The 7,567-nt window shown below is 34.3% G+C and overlaps 1 pseudogene; it reads left to right on the top strand.

The window, feature by feature from the left end:
- Positions 1 to 402: 402 nt before the first annotated feature.
- LOC148282456 (exostosin-1 pseudogene) lies at positions 403 to 1,811 on the top strand (annotated as a pseudogene).
- The last annotated feature ends 5,756 nt before the right edge of the window (positions 1,812 to 7,567 follow it).

Here is a 7,567-nt window from a genome sequence, read left to right as displayed (position 1 = left end):
GGAGTCGAATTTATTATTTACAATTTTGTAAAGCAGAATCTGATCAAACATATCTCTTATAAAATCAAGGTTATAAAATTTTAATGAAGCTAAATAATTTGGAAAATGCAAATGAAATTGAATTGAATTTACATATTGTCAACGGACTAATCGGCAGAACTGACCGAGAAGAAGCGGAAGAGAACTTAAAATGTCGAGTAATTTAAGATATACAAAATTTGAAAAATCATTGCGCAGAATACGATGCATAAAAACGATTTAAACAAAATTTGGCTTTATTTAATATGTTAAGTTTATTCAAGCTGTGAAAAATTATCATAATATCAGGTAATGTCTCATTTTTTATACAGATTGCAAAAATATAAACGAATTGCAAACAAAAACAAAAATTTGAAGTCTCCGCTAACATCTGTCAACAATGCCGGGCGCGCATGTGTCGTCACTATGGCAACGGACTGTAGTTCGCTTCCACGGCCGCTAGGAGTCGCCGCTAACGTCACAAATGTCGGACTGCTCGGTTCGGCCGTGCGCTGTGCATCTGTCAGATAAAACCAAGAAATACGGAAGGTCGGTTGTCGGGCTCGGCGTCTCGTAACTTCAAAAATGATCGTATTAACTTCGATATGATGTGAAACCAAACGTCAGTTATCGCGACCGTGTGCCGTGGTGTCAGTGGCGTGTCAGTGTACAAATGTGAGATATGTCAAAGTGAAATCAGGCGCCGATCCGAAGGCGGTCGGCAGCTCGGTTCGGCCGAGTCATGTGCATCGGAGAGCTGACAGGGGTTCTCTCGGTCCATTCCTACTTCTCCGCTAGTTTCTATTCGTCTCCCGCTACCCGCCGTCCGCCGACCGTCGCATCATTCTAGGTTAGGTCAAACGTCAACACGAATCGCTCCCGGCCAGAATGTCATCGGTATAGGCAGGACCGTAAGTTGTCGCGAGATGCAGGCGAAGAAACGTTACATACTGTTAATAGTGTCGTGCGCCTTCCTGGCGTACTGTTACTTCGGCGGGTACAGGCTGAAAGGCGGCACGGCCAGGGCGCCCCACCTGGAGCTGGGCGAGTTCTCGTCGGCCGGCGAGCGAGGGGCCGGCGAGCGCGCGGGCCGCGGGGCGCGCGGGGCCCCGCGGGGGCGCGCCTGCCGCATGGAGACGTGTTTCGACGCCTCCCGCTGCCGGGGGGAGTTCCGCGTGTACGTGTACCCGGTCGAGGGCTCCGTGAGCCCGTCGTACCAGAAGGTGCTGTCGGCGCTGCGCCAGTCGCGCTACGCCACGGACGAGCCGGCGCGCGCGTGCCTGTTCGTGCTGGGCATCGACACCCTGGACCGCGACCCGCTGTCGCCCGACTTCGTGCACAACGTGCAGCAGCGGCTGCAGCGGCTGCCGCACTGGAACGGCGGGCGCAACCACGTGCTGTTCAACCTGTACTCGGGCACGTGGCCCGACTACGCGGAGGACGGGCTGGGGTTCGACCCGGGGCGCGCCATCCTGGCCCGGGCGAGCGCGTCCGTGGCGCGCTTCCGGCCGCAGTTCGACATCTCGCTGCCGCTGTTCCACCGCCAGCACGCCGAGCGCGGCGGCGAGGCGGGCGCGGCGGGCGCCAGCCCCTTCCCGGCTCCCAAGCGCCACCTCCTGGCCTTCAAGGGCAAGCGCTACGTGCACGGCATCGGCAGCGACACGCGCAACTCCCTGTGGCACCTCCACGACCAGCGGGACATGGTGCTCGTGACCACGTGCCGCCACGGCAAGTCCTGGCGGAATATGAAGGACGAGCGCTGTGACGAGGACAATCGCGAGTACGACAGGTGAGTCCGGACCTTTCTTATTCTTTCTTCTTATCTCCTGGTCAGTGGTACATGCCAGTTACTCACCTTTATTAGCATAAAAAAAACAAAACGTACAGTAAAAAATTGGAACACTTAAGGTTGAACTTGCCAAAAAAGAGTCTGGCTCTTGTTTTTGGCAAATTTACAAAATATTATAAAAAAGATACAAAAAATGCAAAACAAAATAATACAATAAATAAAATATTAAACAATTGTAAAAATTGAGGAAAATAAAAACTAATAACAAATTTGAAAAAACATCTTATTGCGCAATTTTAATTTTCTTTTAGTATTAAAAATGTTTTTTTAACTAATTACCAAATTGAGTTTTTTCACTTCCATTTTTTTGGTGGAACGGTATTTTAATTTTGATAATAAAAATACGTACCTATTCAGTTTTATTCCACTTTTATTTATATTTTTTGCCAGTGATCGGGTTTCGTCGTGAACGATATCGTCATATAGATAAAACTTAAACTAGATACGTGTTTTTATTATTATAATTCATTACGATAGATTAAAAATTATCCCAAAAACAAATATTTAATTTATTTAATTTAAATAAACGGCATTTACTGCCTTTTGCATAAAAGTTGCTAATACAATAATATATATACATCTAAGAAGAATTATAAGTAATATGTACATAACATTTAAAGCTAATTCATACTAAACAGTTATTTACAAATTAAGAAGTCTAAAATAGATAAACAATTTAAAAATTATATTACCAGCTATTAAAATATTAATAAAATAAAAAAAATATTTTGTAATAGAAATATTTTATGAGAGATATTAAAAAATAAATTGAGGAATTACTTAGTATAATTATTATTTAGTTTGAAAGTACGTACATTTGATTTTGATTCTCCCGTTATAATTTAAACGTTCCATACAAGTATGTTAAAATAACATATTAATATATATTATAATTACATCAAATTAATGTAATGTTGCAATAAAGATATGATGATCTATCTACTTTATTTATTCAGTCAATATTAACTTTCTCGATACGATTCATCGCTTCAAGTTTGCTCATAAAATAATGTTTACTCGATTGTAATATATTTTCGATAAGAATGGCTGGAAGTGACGTCTACTTAATTAATGCCGATTTCCGAGGAAAGCAAATTTGCTAAATAAACTAATAATCCTAATTCCAGGTATTCCGGATCCCGCCTCAGCCCTAATGTTCCTCTCCACCCCGCACCATAACTATCCGTCGTCCCAAGAAACTAATTAATGTTCTCTATATTATTTTAATATCCTAAACAAAAAAAAAGCTGAATCGAAAACACAGTTTTATGGAAATAAGTTATATATTTACTTACTCATAGTTTTGTAGAAATAAACTGCAACTATCCAAAAACCGTGTGCAATCAGATTATATTGACTAATGTATTAGTGTGTGCTTTAAGTGTATATTACCCAAACATTTTGTGCAAAAAAGTACGGTGCAAATTACCTAATCCAAAAACGTTTATATATATATATATATATATATATATATATTTCTTTAATGTACATAGGTATAATTTACACGCTTATTGAAAGTCAATATATAAATGAACAAAACGACACAAAGAGATAGCCAGGTTTCAATAAATAACTACATACATGGGTTTAGGTCGAGAAAATTTACCTAAAATTCATTCCTATTAAATTAATATTGTATAACTGTATAGTAAATTAACTAGAAGGTAGTAATGTTATTGTTTATTTTTGCATAAAAATGTCTGCCTTAAAACAGGTTGTACCTAGTTAGGCAGACTAGACATGATCCAGAGAAATCTATTACCTAAGTGTGTATGTAGTAGATAAAGTAATTGTTATTTTTGTTAATAAACTATGATTATTATTATTCCAAAAATAAAAAATTAACCCAAATAAAATAATATTGTCAGTTCCATATACTGCTATCTTCCTGATTACTGATTTAGTCCATAATATGCCTTTTGTAGAAGTACGCCTTTTATAATAAAAAAAAAATGTATTGTCCCTCATAATTAGGACATTGTCGGGAATTCTATTGTAGAAGCGTACGCAGTGCCCCACAAACGACGTGCTTACCTTACTTAGCTTTAATTTCGGGATTACTAATTTGTCTTTACTTCTAGTTATAATAATAAAAATACTTTATGGTTTTATTCCACTTTTATTTATACATTTTTTATAAATTTTTTACCAGTGACTGGTAAAAAAAATATAAATTGGAATAAAACTATAAAGTATTTTATTATTATAATTAAAATGCAGTTCCACCAAAAAATGTCAGTAGAAAAACTCAATTTACTTCTAGTATTGTAATTATGTTTGTCGCTATTTTTTTGACAGCGAGATATATGTTTACGCACATAAATAATATTCTCATAAATATACTGACTATAAACACAGCACACTATTATTTACACACTTTTACCCCTTTCTTGGCAATGTATCCTGTGAATTCATTTTTTCTTATGAACCAAAACGAAGGTTAAACACCATTCAGTCAAAACTGCTTTGCCATATTTTTCGTTCTAACTGCATTTGTTGTGAATATTGGATAAGACTAAGTCGGCCTCGTGTGTAATGGTCAGCGCGTTTGCCTACCATGCAAGAGGTCTCGGGTTCGATTCTCGACATCGTTGATGTGAAATTTTGATTTAAAAGGGTGTTTATGCACTAGAATATTTCATAGTCCCCGGAATGGTGACTGAAGCATAAGGCTGATCATCTTACCTTCATGTAACAAAAAATGATTAACTTACGCTGCGATTGGTCTACAGTTGTAGTGCTCTATGCACCATTAGGTGCGGAAAAGGGATAATGATGATGTTCGGATAGTTCGGATTATATAATCATACAACCAAATAAAATAAATTATAAAAATAAAATCAAAAACAAAAATAATATATTTGTGTTTGGGATTCTGAAACCTTTTGCCACCTTTAGCCTCTATCCCCCCCCATTTACACTCTGCTAAAAAATGACGAAGGATTGTTTTTACTGTTTGTGTTTTCGTATCTTTTAATTTTTTGTTTTTATATTTTTTTAAATTAATTTTAATTATTACTTTACTTTTTATTTGTTTTTGGTCAGGCTGCAAGAAATTGCTAATGACAATAAGTCCGCCATTTAACGATGTATACCTTTGTTTTATTACTTGTATTTATCTCATTGTATACTTATATTGTGATTAAGAATCCTGAACTAACAAGTTTTATAATAAATAACCACATTAAAAACCTTAAAATACTGTACATAAATATTCGTAGTCTGAAACCCAAAATAGATGAACTAAAAGCACTTATAATAAGTGAATTTAAAAACCCCGATTTCATCATTCTAACTGAAACATGGCTCACTAATAGTGAAGCAGAATTATATGACATCAATAATTACAATGTAATAAACTCCTGCCGGGAAGGTAGAGGAGGAGGTGTAGCAATGTACATAAAGAAAAACTTAAATTACGAAGCAAAAAATATTAAAAATAACAGAGATATGGCAAACATTGTTTTAATAAGTCTCATAAAACAAAAAATAAATTTGTGTGCTATCTACAGACGACCAAATAAAACCGAAGTACATAGTTTCATAAATCTTCTAGAAACCCAAATACTTCCGTATGGAAATAAAGGAAAAACAATAATAGTTGGGGATTTTAATATCAATATATTAGAAAAAGACAATGTACTAACAAATGAATATGTAAATAGCCTAATATCTAATAATTATGTAATTCTTAACGAAATTTCACTTGAAAAATATACAAGATGGAATCACAGAGGAGAAAATTCGATTATTGATCATGTATTAACAAATTTTGTAGAAGCTAAATATACAATAGACTACAAAGATACTCCACTAAGTGATCACAGAGCACTCTATCTAAATATAGATATACCTATCGAAAGACAAAAAATATTTAAACAAAAATACACCTTAGAAATAACAGATTATGTCAAATTAAAAGAAAATCTCGTGGCGAAAATACAAGAAGTTAATAGTTTTAAACAGTTACAAGACATTATCCAAAACGAAATAAAAAAGAACACAAAAACCAAGGTGAGAAACTTCACAACATCAATAAAGGAGGGTTGGCTAACTAAAAACATATTTCAAAAAATAAAAAATAAAAATCAAGTATATAAAAAAATGATTAAAGAAAGAAATAACAGTCAACTTGTAACCGAACTAAAAAATATTCAAAAAGATTTAAGAAATGAAATCAGAAAATCAAAAAAACAATATTACCAGAATTATATAAAATCAGCAGAAGGCAGCAGCAATAAACTTTGGAAAATAATAAAAAATATCAAGTCTGGAGAAAAATTGCAGTCAGCTAGTATAAAAGAAATGAATGTAAAAGATGGGATTTTCACAAATGATGAAGAAGAAATATCAAACATTATCAATGAATATTACTCCAATGTAGGCCAAAACCTTGCAAGTAAATTAGATGGACCATGTCTAAACATATCAGAAAAACGAAGAAGAAAAATAAATAGTACCTTTTTTCTTAGACCAACAACGACAAAAGAAGTGTGTAAAATAATTGACAATCTTAAAAAAAATGCATCGCCAGGATATGATAAAATTAAACCTTCACTCATAAAAAATCTCAAAGATATTTTAAGCCCGGTCGTATCAAAATTAATTAACATGCATATAAAGTTAGGAATCTACCCGGAAGAACTAAAGACTGCAAGAATAACTCCTATATTTAAAGGTGGAGATCGAACGGAACCTAGTAACTATAGACCTATAGCAAATTTAACTGTATTTAATAAAATCTTTGAAAAATGTATTCATAAACGATTAATGGGACATATTAAAAATCTTAATATAATATGCTTAAACCAACATGGTTTTCAAGAAAAAAAAGGAACTGGAACCGCTCTAGTAAATTTGATTAATTATATTCAAACAAATATGGATGCTAAAATTCCAACCACAGGAGTAATATTAGATTTTAAAAAAGCTTTTGATACGGTTCACATTGAGACCATGATAAAAAAATTAAATGATATAGGAGTAAAATCTCAAGAATACAAACTATTAAAATCATACTTAACTAATCGGAAGCAGTATACCTTTGTAAATGAAAAAAAAAGTAAAATACAAACAGTAAATTTTGGAGTCCCACAAGGATCTATTTTGGGTCCACTGTTATATATTTTATATATTAATGACTTATCACTGTATAATTTTAAAGGGAAAATTATTATGTATGCCGACGACATTGGACTTTTTTATAAAAATCAAACAGACGTATTAACAAACAATGACATAAACGAAGACCTTACTATATTGACTAAATGGACAAACACAAACTTACTTACACTTAATGAAAAAAAATGCAATATTATCCATTTTGAATCTAGAAAAAAATGTCACAAAGTAGATGCTTACATAAATAATGAACGACTAACTGAAATTGAACATGTTAAATATTTAGGACTAACAATAGACAGACAATTGACATGGACAATTCATATCAACAATTTAATTAGCAAAGTGGCAACTTTATCAAGTCTATTTTTTAAAATCAAAAACTTTGTTCCAATAAAGGAAAAAATTTTAATGTATGAAGCATATGTTAAAACTAAAATATGTTATATGCAACTACTATGGGGAACAGGATATCAAAATGACATAAACAGACTACAAAGACAGCAAAATAAAATATTAAAGTTAGTATATGACCTTCCCTATCTAACAGCAACTAAAGAACTTTTTGAACAAACTAAA

Source organism: Micrasema longulum, unplaced genomic scaffold, assembly GCF_059751315.1.
Source record: "Micrasema longulum isolate JH-2025_06_02 unplaced genomic scaffold, ASM5975131v1 h1tg000327l, whole genome shotgun sequence".
NCBI classification, from domain to species: domain Eukaryota; kingdom Metazoa; phylum Arthropoda; class Insecta; order Trichoptera; family Brachycentridae; genus Micrasema; species Micrasema longulum.
Note: the sequence above shows the minus strand (reverse complement) of the source record. Positions and strands in the feature narration are given on the sequence as shown.